Here is a 23,541-nt window from a genome sequence, read left to right as displayed (position 1 = left end):
AAGCAGCCGACATGTCTCGCCACGCGGAAGTAGCAGCACAGAGGTCCCGCCACGCCGCTGAAGCAGCTCGGAGGTCCTGCCGCATCATCGATGCAGCAGACTGGTCCGGTCGCGCCGCGGAAGCAGCAGAGATGTCCCGCCGCGCCGCGAATGCAGCAGAGATGTCCCACCGCGCTGCGGCAGCCTGGGAAAATTTCTCGTGGGCAGGCGACGACTGTAATAGGCGCATGCATGCGATTGTCCATAACCAGATGGATCAGATCTCCGGCTGGGCGAGGTCGTAGGAAGACATGAAAGCCTCGTTTGAACAGGCTACTGGCATTATCCGGCAACTAAGGGAGGGCAATGAGAGGCTCCGGGCCGAGTGCGACCTGCTGAGGGCGTAGATCGTCCGAAGTGCAGACCAGCAGGAGGAGACCAGTGCCTTGTTGAAGAGGACCGCCGTCATTGTCAAGAAACTTATGGACGAGAATGACATGCTCCGCAACGAGCACCAAAGGCTGGTGGAGGAATCTGTGGATGTTCTCAAGCAGTGTCTTGAGGACACGAAAGAGCTCATCGCCGCTCGCTACGGAGACTAGTTCCCGCAGCCTGCAGCAACGCATTAAGAAAGTAGAGATCAGCGAGCCAGATCCTTATCTTCCTTCTTTTTCCCTTGTGTATTTCGGCTGTAGCCGCATGTGGCTTTTTTAATTATCTTCCTAATTATGTAAGACAATTAATCGTCCTTATATATTCATCAGTCTTGTTATAAGTCGTAGTAGATGCTATATAGGTCCGTCGGATCTTACATCAAGATCCGTGCTTTCAGATTTTCTTTTTTACTCTCTTAAATCTCAGTCGAGTGAGACATAGCCACGCCATTAAACAGAGGCTCGAGCTCCATTAATGGAGACCTTGGGAGAGAGGTGGACGGTAGATGGAGGTCAAAGGGCTCTCCTCCCGATAAGCACGCGCAGGGGTCTGATCGCACGCCTCTCGTACTCAAATAGCTACCCTGCACGGCGCCTCCTAGCTAATAAAAAATGGGGACGCGTGGCGGCACGTAAATGGTACAGTAAATAGAACGCCCACGGTTTCAATAATACTTGTGTTTCCGATTGTAACATGACAGCACTTGTTCCAAAATGACTTTGTTGATTTTTAATATGTGCGCCTTCGCAAATCGGACTGCAAAATTACCACAGCATGTTGGTGCCATGTCATGGCACCAAGCCAAGTTTCATTATTTCATGCGTGTTTTGGATTTACAGGAATTAAAAAACTAAGTTTCTCAATGTTTCCAGCCCAGCCACGACACACAGAATGTTGAATTTCATTCCCATTTCTTGCATGGAACCTAGAAGTTTACCCGAGGACACACATGTGATTTTTCAACCAACTTTGGTGCACTGGAACATGTGCTTGTATTTCAAATCTGAATTATGCACACAAAGGTGACACGTTCCCTCCCAGAACCACGAGCCTTCTTGAGAGAAGCTCCGATTTGCAAGAAGCTTATACCAAAATTTGTTCCTATTCGGCCAATTTTTTTACCACGGCATGGTACTACCATGACATGACACCATGCCAAGTTTCATGATTTTAAAACCAAGTTTCTCAATGTTCTTGACCGAGCCACGATGCCCAGATGTTTGAATTTTATTCTCATTTTTTGCATGGGACCTAGAAATTCACCCGAGGACACAAATGTGATTTTTCAACCAACTTTGGTGCACGGGAGCATGTGCTTGTAGTTCAAATTTGAATTATGCACATTAAATGACCAAAAACACAATTAATGTGTAAATAAGGCCAAACGAACCCGGAATAATTCCAAAATTTAACAGGGCACTCATGCAGTTCTATGTTGCTTTTGTAAATAAACTCAAGGGGGACAGCGTATATCATTTCGCACTCAAAGGTGGCACGTTCCCTCTCAGAACCACGAGCCTTCTTGAGAGAAGCTTCGGTTTGCAAGAAGCTTATACCAAAATATGTTCCTATTCGGCCAATTTTTTTACCACAGCATGGTAGTACCATGACATGACACCCATGCCAACTTTCATGATTTTCAGACGTGTTTTGGATTTACAAGAATTTTAAAACCAAGTTTCTCAATGTTCTCGGCCGAGCCACGATGCCCAGATGTTTGAATTTTATTCTCATTTCTTGCATGGGACCTAGAAATTCACCCGAGGACACAAATGTGATTTTTCAACCAACTTTGGTGCACGAGAGCATGTGCTTGTAGTTCAAATTTGACTTATGCACATTAAATGACCAGAAACTCAATTAATGTATAAAAAACCACAAACGAACCTGGAATAATTGCAAAATTTAACTGGGCACTCATGTAGTTCTATGTTGCCTTTGTTAAGAAACTCAAGGGGGGCAGCGTATATCGTTTCACACTCAAAGGTGGCACGTTCCCTCTTAGAACCACGAGCTTCCAAATCGGCCCAATTTTTTACCACAACATGTTAGTGCCATGACATGACACCATGCCAAGTTTCATGATTTCCAGGCGAGTTTTGGATTTACATGAATTTAAAATCTAAGTTTCTCGATGTTCTCGGCCGAGTCACGATGCCCAGATGTTTGAATTTCATTCTCATTTCTTCCATGGGACCTAGAAATTCAACCAAGGACACACATGTGATTTTTCAACCAACTTTGGTGCACCGGAGCATGTGCATGCAGTTCATATTTAGATTATGCACATTAAAAGTCCAGAAACTCAATTAATGTATAAAAAGGCCAAACGAACCCGAAATAATTCCAAAATTTAACAGGGCACTCATATAGTTCTATGTTGCCTCTGTAAAGAAAATTAGGGGGGAGGCAGCGTATATCATTTCGCACACAAAGGTGACACATTCCCTCTTGGAACCACGAGGCTTGTTGAGAGAATCTCCGGTTTTGCAAGAAGCTTATACCAAAACTTGTCCCAATTCAGCCAAAAATTTTACATATGAAAACAGGGTTTAGATTATCCTGAACATCTCGCTACCTAGACCAATAATGTACTATGATTTTAATTCAACATAAAATGGATACAATATTTGAATTGGAGAGTGTATGGTACATGTAGTTCATAGTGAAATATGATTACTGCTATATGCATGTTTTTGTTATCAAGATAATATTTAAATTATTGTATAACTTGACAACAATCGTATTCAAATAAGGAAAATTGATTCAAATTTAGTCCATATGGTAGAAGACAATATATATGTTCACATGGTGGAGTAAAATGTTCATATATGATGGAAGATCAAAATGTATGACTACATCAATTATAAACCGCAAGGTCACCTAACGATATATTCGAATTCAACATACCATGGATTCAAAAATTGAAATTCGAGATCCTGGCATTTGTAATCATATAAAAAGGGACATTAGTCTTTCTTTTGGTGGGAATTGATTTGTTTTTTGTTGTTGTTGAGGGAAGTGCGAATCGATTTGGTACTGTGCAGGGTAATCTTGTTCTCCTGATTTTTTTTACATTTTTCTTGTAGTTTTTTCAATGGCATCTATAGCAATATAGTAAAAGGGGACATGACTCTCTTGTGTCTTGTATGAATTGTTTTCTGACATGTTAAGTTTGTTCTGCCGAACAAGGAATATGCACCTTGTTATCCCGAAATTTTCAAGCTCGAGTATATTTTGTCTCACCTGCTTTGAAACTCCCACCTCTTCAACCCGCGCCGCGCCTTGTTATCCCGAAATTTCGACGCACGCGAGAACTCCCTCCTCATTCGAAATCGGTCCCGCAGCCCAGACACGCGAAATCCCCCTGCTACCCCTCAGCCGAAAATGAAGCTCCATGCCGCGGTGTCAAAACCGGTGGGGGTATGCTGGTAACTTACCCGACATTTCAGACAAGCGCGTCCCTAAGCTTGGCTCCCCTCCCCCTCCCACCCCCCATTCGTACATCGAGGCCGCCAAAACCCCCGAAACCCCACGCTCCTCCGTCGGCCTCCCGACCGCCGCCCAGCCGGAGACTCTTCCCCGACTACGTCGTCCACCGCAACAGCTCGCCGTCCCTCATACACCACACTGGATGAGGATCCGTTGTCGATCTGGTCATCTCGCCGGATCAGCCGCCCCGTCCTCCACCTCCAAGGAGCTGCCCGATGTTCGCCTCGTCTATCGCGCCATCGCAATCCCCACAGCGCCGTCTTGGCCTGCCCCACCAGAACCGTAGCACCCTCACCAATTCCTCCGAGAAAGCCAAGGCCAACTCGGCGCCACCAAGGAGGTTATGTACTCACCGCGGCATTTTATCTTTTATTCGATCTCACGGGGCTGCCGGTGCTCGATACCGAGCAGACATGGCGGGTCTCCATCGATGGCGCTATCGCCGGCCACATCATCCACGGCGTCTCTCCCCCATGTTGTTGCTTCCTCGGCGGCAACTTGCACAACGGCACTAGCTGCAGTTGCTCCGGCTCTCGCTTGCGATGCGGCTCTGTTCTTGTTGTCAGTCACGCTGCTGCACTGCTCTTGCTTTCATTCGTGCTGCTGCTCTGCTCTTGCTCTCGCTTGCGCTGCTGCTGCTGCACGACCTCCTGCAGCTAGAGGAGTTGCTGCTTTAGCTCTCGCTCGCGGTGCTACTGCATGACTTTCTCTCTGCTAGTGTGTTCCCTGCTCGAGCGTTTGCTGATTTAGATCACTGCTTCTCTGCTACTAGTGCTCGAACGCCCTAAACATCTATTGCAATGCCCTGCTACTAGTTCAATCAGTTTCGACAATAAAGCTCATTTTCTTCAGTTAAGTTTAGAGTGAATAGTACTTACAACATCTATCGGAGTGGATGTGGCGCGGCTGATGCGTTTTACATCTAGCACTTTTTGGTGATGTATTTACATCATCTATTGCAGATGATATTAGGGTCCCACTTCAGATTAACGTTGTCTGTCTTGTCCTGCTTCAGCCTCGTCATCGTACACCTTACCGGAGCTGCTCCAATGACGGAATCGTCCATCATAGTGGAGCAGTACCCTCGGCGCCGTTTCCAGAGGCCTCGGATCTTCTTCCCCGCCTCCGAAAGTCACACAGCATCATCACCATCCTCCACGTCCAACCCAATGATGCTGAGGTCCACAAGGCTATGCCAAAGAGGTTGTACACTCGTCGCATCACTTTGTTACTCTGCATTCATGTCGATCCCTCAGGGGTCCTTTGCTATGGAACTACTATTCATGCAAATCTGTTAGAAGGAGTGGAGCAAAGCAAAACTGGAGGATTTTTTTTTCCTTTGGTGTCTCTTGCGAAGAAAAAACGTAGGAATTTTATTCACTTGGACGTCCTTTTCAAATTAATATGCATGAAGAACAGAACTAATTGCATTACTGGCATAATAAGATTCTTATTTGTTTTTCATTTTCACGTGGTTTGACTTTAATTTGACCACGTTTCTCCATTCCCGTGTTCTTCCAATTCATGTGAACCAAACACCCAGGTTGACTGAAATCCTATGTTTCCAAATGCTCTGTTTTGCACGTGCATTCCTATCCTATTCCTGTGTTTTTCCTGTCCCTGCATTTATAGAATCCTCCAATTCTAAGGAGCCCTTACAGATTTACTTCATTTTCAGATAGGCGTCAAAGAAAACTATGTGTGTTATGTCCTGCTCCTGCCGTGTCATCATCCACCCCACCTGAGGTGCACCATCGACAGAAGCGTTCACTGCAGCAGAGATCCCCCCACAGACTTTCTTTTGCCGCCTCAGATCATCTTCCCCGTTGCCGGCAGCCACGCCAAATGCATTACCATCATCGACTGAGCAGATGAACCTGAGGATTACACAGTTCTGGAAGAGAGGTCGCATTCTTTCGTGTTTGCTTACGTTATACATCGGTTATTGTTACCTGCTACTTTATCGTTCAAACTTGAGTTTTGAAATGCCCATGGGTATCACATCGAGCCAGCAACGAATAGTATCTATCTACTATCTGGTTCATCTGGGGTCTTCTATGTGGTTCATGTTGGGTGGGCAACAAATAATAGATGATCCATTGTCTATCTTTTAAAACTGAAGCTATAATCTACCTGCTATCATTAGTTTTGGATCCATCCACTCGTTTGCTACCATCAGTCTTGATTTTTGCATGCACCCCTTAGGCCTAACAAAATCTAAATATTTTTTTATTATGCATGTCAGATATTGTACACAATCATACTGAACATGTAGAGAAAAAGAGAAGACCGTTGTGTGGGAATATAATGTCATGCAGACGCCGCTCCATGATGGGTGAAGTGGGCCCCCACCCCCCTCCTGCATTCCCAGATTGTATTCCAGAGGAAGATAACTATTCAAATGGGGATTCAGAAGGAGCCGACCATGCCTGTTTACCACCTGAGGTGTTTGCACTAACCTGGCATGCTGATGTTGGTCATATCATGCATATGGCGCCTTGCATTGCTTACATTATACATCTTATATGTCATCAGCTTAGTTTAGATTTGCTTTGTGTCAATGCCAACTGTTTGGTTTCTATATCATACTCCCACCATTCCTAAATATTTGTCTTTTTAGAGATTTCAACAAGTGACTACATACGGAACAAAATGAGTGAATCTACACTCTAAAATATGTCTATATACATCCATATGTGGTAGTCCATTTGAAATCTCTAAAAAGACAAATATTTAGGAATGGAGGGAGTATATGGGAATTATGCAATGCCATCTTCTTTAGCCAGGCATCATATACGTGAATCATGCAATGCCATCCTATTTAGCCAGTCATCATATATGTGAATTGTAGTGTGCCATATTTTTTTACAAAATGTATTCCATTTGTCAACAATGTTTATACATTCATCTACTCTTCCTGTGCATCAGCCATTTGAGTCGATCATGAGAAAATCTGGAGTGAAAACAAGGTCTTCTGAGAAGTTAGTGCTACCTGTCGATGCAGATTTCTTGCTAGTTACAGATAGCTCCTCAGAGGAGGATTCAAAGACAGATGACCAGTCGTATCCCCCCCCCCCCGAGGTGCATGCTCTAACTTGGCTGGGTTATATTGCTCATATCATGCATATGGTGTCTTGCATTGCCATGCCATCTGCTTAGATTAGACATGCTTTGTGTGAATGCCTCATGTTTGCTTTCTATATCCGATATGTGAATTATGCAATGCCATGTTTTTCAGCCAGTTATCATATATGTGAATTATGCACCGCCATGGAGCTAGGCATCATATATGTGAATTATCTCATGCCATATTTTTTTTCATTACGTATTCCATTTGTCGACAATCTGTGTATATTGAACTACTCTTCATGTGTATCGGTCATTTGAGCCGGTTATGGAAAAATCTGGAGTGAAAACAAGGTCTTCAGAGCAGGCAATGGTACCTGTTGAAGCATATATCTCGATGGTTACAGGGAGCTCCTCAGAGGAGGATTCAGAGACAGATGACCAGTCCTATATCCCACCTGAGGTGTATGCTCTAAGTTGCAATGTTTATATTTATCATATGATGCATATGGTGTCTTGCATTGCTTAGTTTAGACATCATATGCACAATATTGAATTCCATCTGCTTAGTTTAGAGATCATACATGCGAGTGCCAGCTACTTAGTATATGAATCAATTATGTCAATTATATCATCCCATCCTGTATAGTTAGACAACAGTATGTGAATTATTTCATCCCAACCTATTTTAGAAAGACATCATATAGTTTTTTCATGTCATCCTGTTTAGGTACTCATCATATGTTGAATTATGCCATTATATCCTATTAAGTTATCCATCATATATCTGAAACTGTGTCATGCTATCCTGTTTAGTTAGGCATCATATATGTGAAATTGTGTCATGATGTCTTGTTTTGTTAGACAACATATATGTGAATTACCACATCTGTCTATCATACAATGTCTGTACATTCAATTTCTTTTCTTGTTTATCAGCCATTTGAATTGGAGGGGTGATGGTAGTATCTAAGGGAGCAAAAACCCGTTCTTCACAAAAGACAGTGCTACCTGTCGATGCAGATAGAACCATGGTTGTACTAGCCCACAAACTAGCCCCACCACACATAATCGAGACTCCTCCAGATTGCACACTTACACCGTTGGGCAGAGAACCAGCTACAACCCATCTAACCACAACCCCAGTGGATAGTAGCCCACTTCTAGTTGACAAAGCACCATGTGCACCACAGAGTACCCCCATACGAGCAGTTTGTAAAGCTACTGCAGTGCCGAAAGCATGAAGACCACCACAGCTAACCCAAACTCCATGTTTAAAGCAGAAGAGCAACTGTTCTCAGGTCAGATTCCGTAGCTATGGTCCATACTCCTTTGTTGTTGCATCACTGTATTTACTCATACCAACTACTTTCGAATTTGAAGGATCTAATTGAAACTCCAATGGCGCAACAGGTATGTTTTAAACCTATTTCTTTAACTGGATTGCTATTCTAACTTCTTGCTCTATGTTGATTTCAGTTTAAGTTGTATAAACAGTTATGTTCTCATGTGATGCACATTACAAGTGCTGCCAATGTTGTGTAGTTTCTCACACTTATATTCTGTCTATGCTGCCGTGTCTTAAAAATATATGAGTTGAACTGTGTCTCTATCTTGATTAGGGAACATAAACTAGAATGATATGGACAATACAGTGACCATAGTACATAGATATATGTTTGTTTCATGTTGTTATCCTGTCCACCTTACTACTGAACTGGTTTACCAAAATGAGTTTCGTATACTACAAGCTAAACCAGTGATGTGTCTGCTTGTTTCTCTTGTAGTATGCAAACAGAATATTGGAGAAGAGCACCCCACTATGCAATGGTAGAGAAAGTAATGCAGATAAGGTTCAAGATAGTAAGACAACCCTGTTGGTCTCCAAGAAAGGTGATAAAAACGATCTTGTGGACAGTGAGATAACCCCACAGTCCTGTGTTGATGTAGTGTTCGAGTTACTGGCCAGTACCGCTGGCACAAGCTCTTTGAACTCGCTACCTGAATCACTTCGGCTTCTTTAGTCTCAGCTACAAGCTGAAAGGCATTAGTCAGTTGTGTCGCGGCAAGAAGCCGAAGGACTGAGGAAGTCCCTGCAGAATTCAGATGCGTACTTTCTTGTGCAACAGTAAGCGCTGGAGGATTTATGCGCCAAACAAGAGAAAGTTAATAAGCTTGCTAAGCATCTTGCCAGCATTATGGGTACCTAGGATATTGTTTCTTGAATTCTTCTGAAGTGGTTTCAGTTCTGGACTTGTTTTGCTGTGGCGTTTATATGCTGCTTTGTTCCCTATATTTGCACTGGTGGCGAACTTTGATGCCTAGTGGATGTAATATGTGTAATAGCCGTGATAGCCTAGCATAAGTTGCTTGCTTATTTATTTCCTTGTTGTCTTGTTTATTTGTTTGCTTGTAGTCAGTGCAGTTCTTATTCCGCGGTTTGCTAGTGGCTGCAATAACCTATTTTTTTAAACTAGGCCACAATAACCATGGGCTAATATTTACTATAGTGACACTGGGCCTCCTACGGGCCGTAGAAACAGTGGGCCTTCTACGGGCCGTAGAAACAATGGGCCTTCTACGGGCTATAGAAACAATCGGCCTTCTACGGGCCGTATCATCAATGGGCCTTATACGGGTCGTATGATTGATTGGCCAAACATGGGCCAATAACAGACCGCATTATGGCCATATACGGGCTAGAGTTGGAATCATCCGTTCATGGGCCGACCATAACGGTCCATCATTAATAGGCCATATTTGATGACGCTATGAAAATGGCGCAACGAATTAACGGACCACAAACGGGCCGACTGTAACCACGGGCTGAATTTGGCCCACAAGCAGAAAATGACAGTAATGGGTCGTAAGTAAATGAATGCTGGAAATGAGCCCAAGAATTAATGGGCTCTGTGAAGGCCGAAAGATAACATGGGATGGAAATGGCCCAACGGAATAATGGGCTGTTAATGGGTATAAAGTGATACACTGTTCATTACGGGCCAGTTTCACCATGGGCCGTTAATGGGTGTAAAGTGATACACTATTCATTATGGGCCAGTTTCCCCACGGGCCGTTAATGGGTCTAAAGTGGTACACTGTTCATTACGGGCCAGTTTCAGCATGGGCCGTTAATGGGTGTAAAGTGATACACTGTTCATTACGGGCCAGTTTCACCACGGGCCATTAATGGGCCAAGAGTTACAAAGGGCCTCATATGGGCCGAAAGACATCATGGGCCATACATGGGCCAGAAGTGAAAACGGGCTGGAATCATATTGGATGGCCCAGATGATGCTACTAGGCCTAATTCAGATAGGGCGTAACGGGCCTTGGATTAGCGGGCTGTAAATGGGCTATATGCAAACAGGCCGTTAACAGGCTTTCCATGGGCTGGCCCGCCACCTTTTGACCAAGTCAAACGGGCCGGCCTTTTCACAGGAACGGGCCAATGATGATTTTACACGTAGAAAATCCCCATTGGTCGGGGCTGTTAATGGGTTATCGGATCCAAAACCCGACCCGATAGCTTCACGGTGTTCCGTTACGGTGGATGCCACGTGTCGGTCACCCTTGACGAAAGCACTTCTGTGACGCGCGATTTATCGTCATGGAAGTGGACACTTCCGTGATGATAATTTTGGTAATGTCATGGAACACTTCTACGACAGCACATGTATGACTATCTTGATTCTGTCATAAAATCGTCATGGATGTACATGCATGACAAAAAATGCGACCTACTGTGAAAAACACGTATCATCACGGAAGTGTATATTTTTTGTAGTGATCCGCGCGCCTTTAATATAGACTGACCGCTTGATGGCTTCAATCCAGGGGCAGGCGCTGACAAGCCGCTTCACGAGTTCGAAGTAGCTGCTAGGCATCGCTTCGGCAAGCCATAGCCGGATTATCAAATCCTTCATGGCCAGTTCGGCCGTCTTATGCAGCTCGACCAGCTGTTTCAGCTGATCGCTAAAGGGCATTGGATGTTCTGGTCCAAGGTATTGCGACCAGAACAGCTTCTCCATTGAGCTCCCTTCTTCGGCCCGGTAGAATTCGGTAGCATCTGACATGTTGCGCGACAGATCCACAAACGCCCTTGGAGAGCTCCAAATCCGGGTAAGTAAAAGGAACCTTTCCTTCACATATCTGCTTTGCATAATGAAAGCCTTACCCGCCATAATCTTCTTGGCCGCCTGGATTTCCTGGAGGGCGCCCTGGGCTTCGGCTCGGGCATCTTGTGCGCTCTGGCGGGCCTTGGCAAGTTCGGACTCTTGATTCTTAAAATCGTGCTCCAAGGACTTGTACTTCTTGACGGCGTCCTGGAGGTCTTGCTGGATCTCACTGACCCGGGCCTCTTGCTTCTCGCGCGCGGCGCGTTCCTTGGCTGCTTTGTCCTCGGCCTCGGCCAATGCCTTCTTGAGGGCCGCTACTTCGGTCGTGGCCCCTAATAAAGTTCATGACACTTTAGTCAGCACGAACCATTCATTCTTCTTAAATATACGCACAGGTTACTGCATACATTTGCTGTCCTCCAGCTGCTTCTTCACGAGGCCGAGCTCTCCCTCGGCCCACTCCAGGTTCGACTTCAGTCCGGAGACCTCCGCAGTATGAGCGGCAGCAGCTAGCAGCGACCCTTGCTTATTCACATAGACATATTATGTTAGAATCCTGCGAAAATTATTTTGATGCTCTGTCCGGCGTTTCTTTCCGAACACCGGACAGAGTATCAAGGGCTACTATATATAGTGTGACATTCTTTTTACAATTACATTAGTTACCTCAAAGCATGTTAGAAGGCTAGTGCAGGCTTCGGTCAGTCTTCTTTTCGCAGACTGGATCTTCTCAATCACCATACCATAAGGGAACGGTGTTCTTCAACAATGGAAGTGCCTCGCAGCGCTTCCAACAATCTATCGGATGCCTCTGGATGGACTGCCTGAATCCAGAACCACTTGGGTCTCCGGAGCTGTCTTCAGTTGGGGGCCGAATTGGATACGGCCCCCATCGTCGGTGTCCATAGGGGTCTGTCCCCCCATGTGTTCGGCAACCGGAGTTTTACCCTCCGGTACCACCGGGACGGCCTCCTGAGCCTCTCCCTGGCCTGGGATCCTTCGAGACAACACCTTGGTGTTGTCCGCAGCCTTGGGGGAGGAGGTCGTCGGAAGGGACCCGTTGTTCATCACCGATGGGTTCAGCGATCCCTTCGAAGAGGAGGATAGCTCGATGTTGGACCGAGCCGGACTGCAAGTGCATGATCCAGCACATTAAAAAGAATAAAGTAAAAAGTCCGGATATATTACTGTGTCCGGGCACTTACGATTTGGCCAGGGGCTTGACCCTGGGCTCCCACTCCCCGCCACTATTGATGGCCGCCGCGGAGTTTTCCAGAAGGGAGGTTTTCCCCTTCTTGGACGCCTCGGCCTCCCCGTGTGTGGAGGCCGTCCTCTTCTTTCTTCCCCCAATAGGGGGGAATGGATTTCCTCTTCTTCCTCCTCCTCATCATCATCTCCGGCAACGAAGGAGTGGTCCTCAACGTCTTCGGACATTGCGTCCGAAGCGCCCTTGCGACGGAGACCATCTCTTGTCCCCTTGACCGTCTTCTTGGCCTTCTTCTTCGGCACCTCATAAGGCACAGGAAAGAGCATCTTCGTCAGAAGTGCGGTTTCCTGGTCTTCGAGTAGCAGAGCCGGACAGTTAATCCGCCCCGCTATCTCTATCCAAGCCTGAAAAAATTGGTAGGGAGGCTTAGATTCCTTCCTCAAATATGCCAGTAAAGGGTATACCTTAAAAACATGAAATAACTTACCGGATTAGCCTGGCGTTTTAAGCTAAGCCCACGATCCTCGATTGTGGGCGGTGGTGTCTCGCCGGCCTTGAAGAGCACCTTCCGGATGTCTTCGTGCATCGTGCCGAAGAGCTCTAGTAGCATCCGGTGCTTGGCCGGATCGAACTCCCACAAATAGCAAGTCCGGCATTGGCACGGAAGGATCCGGCGAACAAGCATAACCTGGATCATGTTGACGAGCTTGATTCTCTTGTTTATCATGTTCTGGACGCACGTCTGGAGCCCTGTCAGCTCGCCCGAAGAGCCCTAGGCCAGGCATTTCTCTTGCCAAGAGGTGAGCCACATTAGAACGCCGGATCGGAACATGGGGTCCGCCGCCCAATTGGTGTCGCGCGGTTTGGTGATGTAGAACCACCCCGACTGCCACCCTTTGATTGTCTCCACAAAGGAGCCTTCGGGCCAGGTGACATTGGGCACCTTGCCCACCATGGCGCCTCCGCATTCTGCTTGTTGGCCGCTCACCACCTTCGGCTTCACATTGAAGGTCTTCAGCCATAGGCCGAAATGAGGTGGGATGCGGAGGAAGGCCTCGCACACCACAATAAATGCCGAGATGTTTAGGATAGAGTTGGCGGCCAAATCATGGAAGTCCAGCTCGTAGTAAAACATCAGTTCGCGGACAAACGGGTGGAGAGGGAATCCCAGCCCGTAGATGAAGTGTGTGAGGAACACAACCCTCTCACGGGGCTCTGGGGTAGGGACAATCTGTCCCTTGGCAAGAAGTCGGTGAATGACTTCTTGGCCAGGTACCCGGCCTCCCGGAGCTCCTTGATGTCCTTCTTCTTGATGGAGGAGGCCATCCACTTGCCTCCAGCTCCGGATCCAGACATGATTGGAGTGATTTTTTGGGCGGAGAAGGCAAGAGCTTGGGCGTTGGAGCTCGAGAATGGATGGGCGGAGGAAGGAGAAGGCGTGGGTGTGAAAAGGTGAATCCTTATCCCCTTATAAAGGCAGTAAAAGTTATGCGCCTCCCTGCTCGCCTTAAAATTCGCCTATTCCCCAAGCGTCGTGCAGATGGCACGGTTGGATTACCCATGCCCGTATTGATGAGAATCCCGTGATAAGGGGACATGATCTCTACTTTGACAAGATGTGCCAATGAAACCGCACCTTGAAATACGGGGCGGCAGGCTAAAAACGGTTCAAATAATGACCGAGCAGTGGCGCGATGTCACACTAAGAAAAGTTGTCAGCGGATTGGACTCGTGAAATATTATACTATCTACGGTTGTGTGTGGTACTTGTTTTGCAGAGCTGGACACATTTTCTATGTTCGGAAGGCTATGTTGGAATATACGGAGAAGGAACCCGCCTTGCAATGCCGAAGACAATCTGCACGTCGGACTCGTCGTCATTGAAGGCTGGTTCAGGGGCTACTAAGGGAGTCCTGGACTAAGGGGTCCTTAGACAGTCGGACTATATACTTTGGCCGGACTGTTGGACTATGAAGATGCAAGATAGAAGACTTTGTCCCGTGTCCGGATGGGACTCTCCTTTGCGTGGAAGGAAAGCTTGGCAATTCGGATATGTAGATTCCTTTCTCTGTAACCGATTTTGTACAACCCTAGCCCCCCCCCCCCGGTGTCTATATAAACTGGAGGGTTTAGACTTCTAGAGTTTAGCCACAACAATCATAACCTCATAGGCTAGGCTTCAGGGTTTAGCCATTACGATCTCGTGGTAGATCAACTCTTGTAATACTCATATTCATCAAGATCAATCAAGCAGGAAGTAGGGTATTACCTCCATAGAGAGGGCCCGAACCTGGGTAAACATTGTGTCCCCCGCCTCATGTTACCATTAGCCTTAGACGCGTAGTTCTGGACCCCCCACTCGAGATCCGCCGGTTTTGACACCGACAATGGGTGTTGAAGTAGTTTGATGATGTGTGAAGCTTCCATCTTCTTCTTCATCATCATGAGGTTCTTGTTCCATTGGAAAAAGTGCACCAACACCCATGGTCAAAATATCTTGAGAAGAATCTTCTTCACCTACATCACTTAGATAAACTTGCTCCCCATGGGAGCCATTAAATTCATCAAACACCACATCACAAGTTTATACAACACATCCATTGGATTTGTTGTAGACTCTATAGGCATGAGAGTTTGATCCATAGCCAACAAATATGCCCTCAATCGTTTTGGATTGAAATTTTCCTAACCGTTCTCTTTTATTGAGGATGAAACATTTGCACCCAAATACACGAAAGTACTTGACATTTGGTTTGTTCCCAGTTAGAAGCTCATATGGAGTCTTTTCCAATATAGTGCGGAGGAAGAGCCGGTTTGATGCATGGCATGCAGTGTTGACAGCCTCGGCCCAAAAACTATGTGGTGACTTGTATTCATCCAACATGGACCTTGCCATCTCCACAAGTGTAAGATTCTTCCTTTCGGCTACACGATTTTGCTGAGGAGTGTATGGAGCTGAATATTGATGCTCAATCCCTTCATCACTAAGAAATTCTTCCAAGGTATAGTTCTTGAACTCAGAGCCATTGTCACTTCTTATTGCCAAGATCTCTTTGTCAAACTTGTGTTGTGCTTGCTTGGAAAAATCAATGAAGGTGATCTTCGTCTCGTCCTTGGACTTGAGGAAAAACACCATTTATATCTTGAGTAATCATCAACAATGACAAGTCCATACTTTTTCCCACCAAGACTATCCCATGAAGGAGGCCCAAAAAGATCCACATGAAGGATCTCCAAAGGCCTTGAAGTAGACACGATATTCTTGGGTGGGTGCTTTGATTGATGTTGCTTCCTGGCTATGCATGCACTACACACATGATCTTTCTCAAAAGAGACATTGGTTAGTCCAAGGATGTGATTACCCTTTAAGAGATCTTGAAGATTTCTCATGCCAACATGGGCTAGCTAGCGATGGCATAGCCACCCCTTATCAGCCTTGGCCATTAGACAAGTTGCATGGAATGTTCTCTCTTTTGAGAAATCAACCGTGTAAAGGTTGCCATCCAACTCTCCAACAAAGGCCACTTCAAGAGTATCTCTCTTAAAGACTTTCACATCCGTTAGTCCAAAGAGTGTATCATAACCAACAGAAGCCAATTGGCGAATAGAAAGCAAATGATATTTGAGAGATTGAACAAGCATGACATTTGCTAGAGACATGTCATTTGTGATAGCCACCTTACCCAAGCCAAGTACCTATCCTTTTGAACCTCCACCAAACATAATGCTCATAAATGGTTGAATAGCTTCCATGAAATCGTAGAGCAATTTGCTATCTCCAGTCATATGATTGGTACATCCACTATCAATCACCCATTTTACTCCACCGGAGAAAGCAACCTACACACAATTATGACTTGGTTAGAGGCACCCATTTTGCAATGGGACTTCTCAAGTTAGTCACAAGGGTCTTAGAGACCCAAATAGCATAGAATCAGAATGCATTTCGAGGACCAACAAATTTTGCATAAACTTCTTCATCCTTAGTCTTACGAAGTACATAGGATGGAGGCATGAACTCTTTTGGCTTGTTGAGAGTGGGCATGCCCCTTGTGGCCTTGCCACTAGCAACCTTACCTTTCTCCTTATGCCCTTCTCGTACAAAAGTTTCTTTTAGAGGGGTGGTGCACTTTTGAGAGGACGTCTTCTTCTTGCTTGTGCTTGGGTCAAACCCGAGTCCCTCTTTGGCAAACACCTCATTGTGTTGGCTCAATACCTTATTAAGGTTCTTTTTCCCTTGAGCACATGTCATGAGACCTTTCTCGATTTGAGCCTTGAGAAAGCGATTCTCCTCAAGAATAGATGCTAGATCACTACTAGAGTTAGTAGTACAAGCATCAACATTGATAATAGGGAGAAGAGTAAGACTTGGCTAGAGTTTCAAGATAAGTAAGCTTGAGCGTCTCAAAACTCTTTGTAAGAAGGGTGAGCTCTTCTTCCTTAGTCTTGAGGGACACGGATAGGAGCTCAGTCTTGAGGGACACAGATAGGAGCTCACAATCCTTAGAGAGAGAAGCATGAGACTTAACAAGCTTACTTTTATCATTCATCGACTCTTCGCAAGAGTCAATAGCCTTTTTCAAGGAGGCAAGATCTTTAGTATGAACATCAATGTTTGCACCAATTTTTAAGCATAGTTCATCATTTCGTGCTTCCTCACATTGGACTTTCCGCTCAAGGATTTCACATTTTTCCTTTTCCTCGGTGATAAGGGTTTCGAGTTCCTTAATGGTGATGGTGTGCTTACTCACCATCTCCATAAGCATACGAAACATAGTGAGCTTCTTTCCTTTGAGGGAGCACATGAACTTATTAAGTTTAGCAAGCATAGGATCATCTAGATCATCATCTTCATAATTATCCTCCGCGTCAAGATACTCATCACTAGGAGTAGAAGGAGTGAAAAGAGGAGGATTTGATCATGGGGTTACCTTGACCTTGTTAGGAGAGCTTCGGTCCTCTCCATCTTCTACCACGTCCTTTGCCATTAGGCACTTGTGAGCGTTGCCCTTGTAGTCTTTCATGTAGTTGTAGGTGACCACATCACCACTCTTGTTCACTAGCCTCACAGTGTTTTGAGAGTCTTGAGCAACTCCAGCAACACCACTAACATCATCCGAATCGGATTCTTCATGAGCAACCATTGCTTTCCCATCTCTCTTCTTGAGCTTGGAGTTCAAAGGATTTGGCAACTTCTTCTTGGGAAAGGTCTTGGGAAACCTTGGTTTATCTTCTCTCTTATCATAAGGGTACTCGTTGGAGAAGTGGTTGGTTTTTCACAGTTATAGCATTTCCTCACTTTCTTCTTCTGGAATCTTCCCTTGAATTTTCCCGCGCTAAACTTCTTGACAAAGAGAGCAATGTCTTCATATGACGGGCTCTCATCTGAATCAATCTCATCACTATCCTAATCATCATCTTCTTCTTCTTCTTCACTTTGCTCTTCTTCACATACATGCTTGGCCTTCAATGCAAGATTGATCTTTGATGTTGAGGTACCATGCATGGCAAGATGTTTTGTAGCATTTGCCTTTGACTCTTCAAAGAGTTGGAAGGTGGATATGATGTCATCTGGAGTCATTTCCTTGAATCCATGGTGTTGTCTTATATCCCACACCATTTGGTGATGATATGGAGCAAGAGCGTGAAGCAACTTATCCACGATAAATCGCTTAGTCAAGTTGAATCCATCTTGTGTCTTGTCACATTCACATGACTCAATGTCGGCGGTGAGAGTCATGAGACGCTCAAGAAGTTGCTTGGGAGATTCACCTTTTCCATACAAATGTTTTGCAATTGCCCCTTGGCAATTTCATATTGAGCAAGCCGAAGAGTGGAGGTACCGGTCTTGGTTCTCACAATGGTATCCCATAATTCCTTGGCACTTGTGATATGTATGTACGGTCTCCTTTGCTTGTCGGTCATACCTCTTCTTATGCACATGGTTGCTGTGTCATTGAGATTCTTGTCATATACCTCGCTTGGAGTAAGATTCTTCGGGTCAACAGCTTGATAGCCATACTCCAAGATCTCCAACATCTCATCATTTCCATATCGAAGATGATCCTGCATAGAAACTCTCCACAAAGCAAAATAGGTAGTTTCATCAATTAAAGGAGGTTTTCCTTGAGGGTTATACTTAGGTTTCTCTATTTGAGGTCTTGCATAAAGCCAAGGAACACTAGAGTGTTCATTGCTAGGAGGTTGTTGGCCAAGTGAAGGAGTAGGCACAGCTGGCCTCGAGGCCGCACCACCAGAAAGTGGTGCAATCATCGTGGTTAGTGTGGCTAACCTCATTTGGACCAAGGCCTCAAGAGAGGCATCATGCTCCTCTTTTTGCTTAGCAAGAGCCCGTTCCAGATCTTCTGAAGTGAAGGACTTGGCTTCCGTGGAAACCGCATCCGTGTTCTTCGGATCTGCAACAAGGGGAGTCCCATCGGGGTTCATCTCGCTCTAGGGCGGTTAAGCCACAACAATAGATCACGAGGCTCTGATACCAATTGAAAGGATCGAGATGGACCTAGAGGGGGTGAATAGATACAATTACAAGTTTTAATTGTTACTTAGCAATTTTAGGCAATAATGCAGAATATAAAGTTTAGTGTAACAATTGCAAGTATGATGATATGAGCTAAGCAAGGTAAACAAGTAACACAAGTAGGAGAGTAAGCAAGTACACTAGGATATAAGTAAGACTAAGAGACAAGTAACCACAAGTAGGAATTTAGGGTTAGGGAGAACCACAACTCCGAGAGACGAGGATGTATGCCGATGTTCACTTCCTTGGAGGGAAGCTACGTCACCATTTAGAGAGGTGGATGTTACCACGAAGGCACACCAACGCCATGAAGTCTCACCCTATTCTCTCTTTGAGATAACACCATGAAGGCGTTTCTCAACCACTAGTGGTAGACCTTGGGGTGGTCTCCAAACCCTCACAAACTTTCTGGGGGTAATCACAAAGAACGATTCCTCTCCGAATGACTCCTACCGCCTAGGAGTCTCCAACCTCCAAGAGTAACAAGAACAATGGGAAAAACTCAAGACTTGCTCAAATCAAGGATTCCTTTGGTGCAAAGAAGGGGAAGAAGTGGATCTATCACTTGAGTGGACAACTTCTCTCAAATGCTCTCAAATCCCTTAGGGATCTAAGATATGGTGTTGGAGAGTGAGAGAGAGTGTAGGCGTGTTCTTGAGGACCCTTGAAGTGAATGATCAACCCTCTCACGGAATAGGAGAGGGATATTAATAGTGTGCTCCAATAAGTGGCCGTTGGTCCTTAGAACAACACAGAAACGTTGGACGTCCAATGCACACCGGACGACCGAAAGCATAACAGACACCGGACGCCCGATAGGGACCGTACGTCCGATGTTTTGCTACGGTCTATGGGTCATCGGGTGACTGGATGTTCCGGACGACCGATGTTTAGGTTTTATGGAGGGGTACCAGACGTTTGAGGCATATCGGACGACCGAGGGCCCTTCAGACAACGAACGTCCGACAGGGACTGGACGACCGCTGTTTTGGTTTTGTATGGAAGTGGTCAGACGTCCGGTGCACACCAGACGACCGATGTTCTGGTTCTGTATGAGAATGGTCGGACGTCCGGTGTGGACCGGACGATCGATGTTTTGGTTCTGTATAGGAATGGTCAGACGTCCGGTCTGCACCGGACGACCGGTGTTTTGGTTCTGGACAGGGATGAAGATCAGGAACTGACACAAAAGAATTTGTTTGAGAAAGACCTTAGTGATACCCCATGTTTCCCTCTTAATAGTGTGGGATCCTATACTCAAGAGTAAATATAAGATAGTCTTGCTTCTTCCTTCTTGATGAGGTTAACCATTTCCGAAATCATAATCCACACACACAATTGATTCTGAGGGGACAAAAACTTGAGATATATTTGACAAACTTTGTTAGTCCCTTATGAGTATATTGTCATCAACATCAAAATAATATTTAGGGCGTGATTGCACTTTCACCCTGGTGGGCTAGCTGCGAACTCCCGCGCCTTGCCAACTAAGCTACGCTCAGTTCTCCAAGGGAGCTATTTACAATGCTCTCTCTCTCTCTCTCTCACTTTCTACTGGAATCTAAAAACTCTGCAGTGGGAGAGAAGATACGCTGAGCTCGAAGAGACGGACAGATCGAGCTGCGTGAGACCAAATCCCACTGTCGGCATAAGTTATCTCCTCTTTTTTGGTCAGATCTTGGCGGATTTGGTCTTGCAGCAATAGTAGATTGCTTGAGTGTTGTTCCTTTTTCAAGTAGTTCTGCCCATCCACTTTTTGTGGTGTTCGCCCCCTTCATGCCAGCAATTTTTGGGCACCGGCGAACGGCGGGCACGCAGGATTGCTTGGGCTTCATCCATTAAACATCAAATCTCAAAACAACGAAGACAAAATATAGATCTAGAGACATTCGAATCAATAGCTATGTTGTATGAGTACCAACTTGACAGGACCGAACTATGAACTATCACTCAAATTTAGAAAAAAAAGGAAAAACACTGAATTCACCGGAAGATTGGAGAGTTTTCATTCCAGATCTGAGGGAGCTCGACCTAGGGTTAGCCAGCCGGAACACGGCGGCTTTAAGGGCACAACCCGGAATTACAATAATCTGCCTCATCTCCACAAGCGGAGCGGCTTAAGAAGGCCACATAAAGTGAAAAAGCTGAAAACGACAGGTTCAGAAAAGTATAGTAACTTTTGAAGAATGCACACGCACGAGGACCGTCCATCTAAAGATCAACGGCTCACAGACAACGGCAGCCCGCGAAGCGCTAAGTAAACCTGGCGGCCATTGGATGGCAGATCGATGGTGAAACGTTTCTGACAATACTGATTGTATTGTTTCTCATCTAACACTTGTCGCGGTCCTGACAATTCCCCCTGGACGAGAACAGACTTTCCCTCAAGGCTGGAAATCTGGGAAAACCTTTTGAATGAAAGTTGCGTCTTCCCAAGTAGTGTTCTCCACCAGCAAGTTGACCCACTTGATTCACCATTGCACCACTGGTATACTGATATCACCTTGGACTCGCGGGATCAGTTTCCTTTCCAGAAGAGTTTCAGGTTTGATCAAGATATGGCCCTTGTCATCCAAGAGTGGAAGCTTGGGGTTAGGAACTGCATCTGGTCCTATATGCTTCTTAAGCTTACTGATGTGAAAGGTGGAGTGTAATTGACAATCATCTGGTAGCAGAAGTTTGTAAGCGACATGGCCAATTTTTTGCAGAACTTTGAAGGGGCCGTAGTATTTGGAATGTAGTTTGAGAAACTTGTGGATGCTCAGGCTGGTGTGTCTATAAGGTTGCAGCTTAACATAGACCATATCACCCACTTTGAGCTGTCAATCAGACCTCTTCTTATCAGCATAGAACTTCATTCTTTCCTGAGCTCTGAGGAGATTGTCCTTGATTTGAGTAGCAATGGAATCTCTGTCCATTTCTGCTTGTTGATCTTCTCCTTCTGCTAGAGGAAGCATTAATTCTGCTATTTGTGGAGGAGGTTTTGCATAGAGAGCTTCTACCTTTTAATGCTTCAAAGAGTGGTTTGCAAGTGATGCCATAATTTTTGATAAATATCCTGTAGTGGCCTGCCAGTCCCAGAAAACTCCTTAAATGTGTGACATTTTCAAGAGTGGGCCATTGAACTATTGCTTCTACCTTTGTTGGGTCTGTAGAAACTCCTTCAGCAGGAATAACATAGCCCAAATACTCCACTCTGTCTTGAGCAAAGGTGCATTTAGAAATTTTTGCATATAGTTGGTGCTTCCTCAAGGCCTCAAAAACTAACTGCAAATGTTCCAAGTGTTCTTTGTATGACTCGCTGAAAATGAGTATGTCATCAAAGAAAAACAGGACACACTTTCTTAGTAAGGGCCCAAGGACATAATGCATTAATTGTTGGAAGGTTGGCGGTCCATTTGTCACTCCAAATGGCATAACAAGGAATTCAAACAATCCTATGTGAGTACTGAAAGCAGTCTTCTCAATATCTCCCTCTTTCATTCTTATTTGATGATACCCACTTCTCAAATCAATTTTTGTGAAGATACATGCTCCATGTAGTTCATCTAGCAAATCTTCAATCATATGAATTGGGTATTTGTTTTTGATGGTGTGCAGGTTGAGTTTCCTGTAATCTATACACAATCTCCATGTCATATCTCTTTTCCTTACTAAAATAGTAGGTGAAGAGTATGGGTTGTTGCTCAATCTTATTATTCCTTTGGCAATCAGTTCTTTGATGATGTTCTCCAAAGCATTTTTCTGATTGTATGGCATTCTGTAATTCCTCTGATTTACTACAAGAGCTCCAGGTTCCAAGTTAATGGCATGGTCACAGTCCCACTTGGGGGGAAGAGTTGTAGGTTCCTGGAAAATGTCCTGGAATGCTTCTAGCAGTTTTTCAACCTTTGGTTTATGCACTTGTTCCTTGTTCTCAAACAGTTGTATTGGTTGCATCCACATTAATGCTCCAAACATCATATCATCTAGGATATGTTCCATATCTTGAAGGATGGGGTACAAGGACTGGTGGGCAATGTTTCATCATGGAATGTGATACTTTCTCTAGAGAGCATCTTAATTGTGAGTTCCATTTTAGGAAGATCAAAGGTGACTGGACTGTGTGTGTGTATACATCTAATCAACCCCTAAGATCATATCATAACCACACAACTTAAGAATTCTGAAATCCAAAGAAAAGATGTCCTTGGATGGAGTACTCTATTTTAAAACAAGCAAAATCACTGGCAAGTTTTCCCCCATTGGCTACAGTCACCTGCACATGCTTTACTGGTGAGATCACACAGCCAGATTTTAGGGCTATTTCTGGTGACAGAAAAGTGGTTGTGCTCCCACTATCAACTAGTGCCAGAGCACTAGTACTACCTAGTTGTACTAGTAAAGAGAAGGTGTGTGTTGGTTTATCCTCAGGTTGTCCTCGAGCAGCATTCATGGAGATCTTCAACTGAACATTGTCTGAATCTTCCTCTTCATTTTTTGAATGTTCTTCCTCAGCATCCACAATATATATCACTTCAGGATTTCCTTCAGCTTGTTGTTGTAGACTTGGATCTGGGCTTTCTGTGACATCTTACAAGCCTATTTATGTCCTGGAAACCAAGGTTCCCTGCACTTATAGTAAATACCCTTCTCTCTTGCTTGCTGAATTACAGTGGCAGTAGTATTGTTGCTTGGTGTGTGTGGTTTTGCAGGCTCCACAACTG

Source organism: Triticum aestivum, chromosome 7B (assembly GCF_018294505.1).
Source record: "Triticum aestivum cultivar Chinese Spring chromosome 7B, IWGSC CS RefSeq v2.1, whole genome shotgun sequence".
Classification (NCBI taxonomy): Eukaryota; Viridiplantae; Streptophyta; class Magnoliopsida; order Poales; family Poaceae; genus Triticum; species Triticum aestivum.
Note: the sequence above shows the minus strand (reverse complement) of the source record.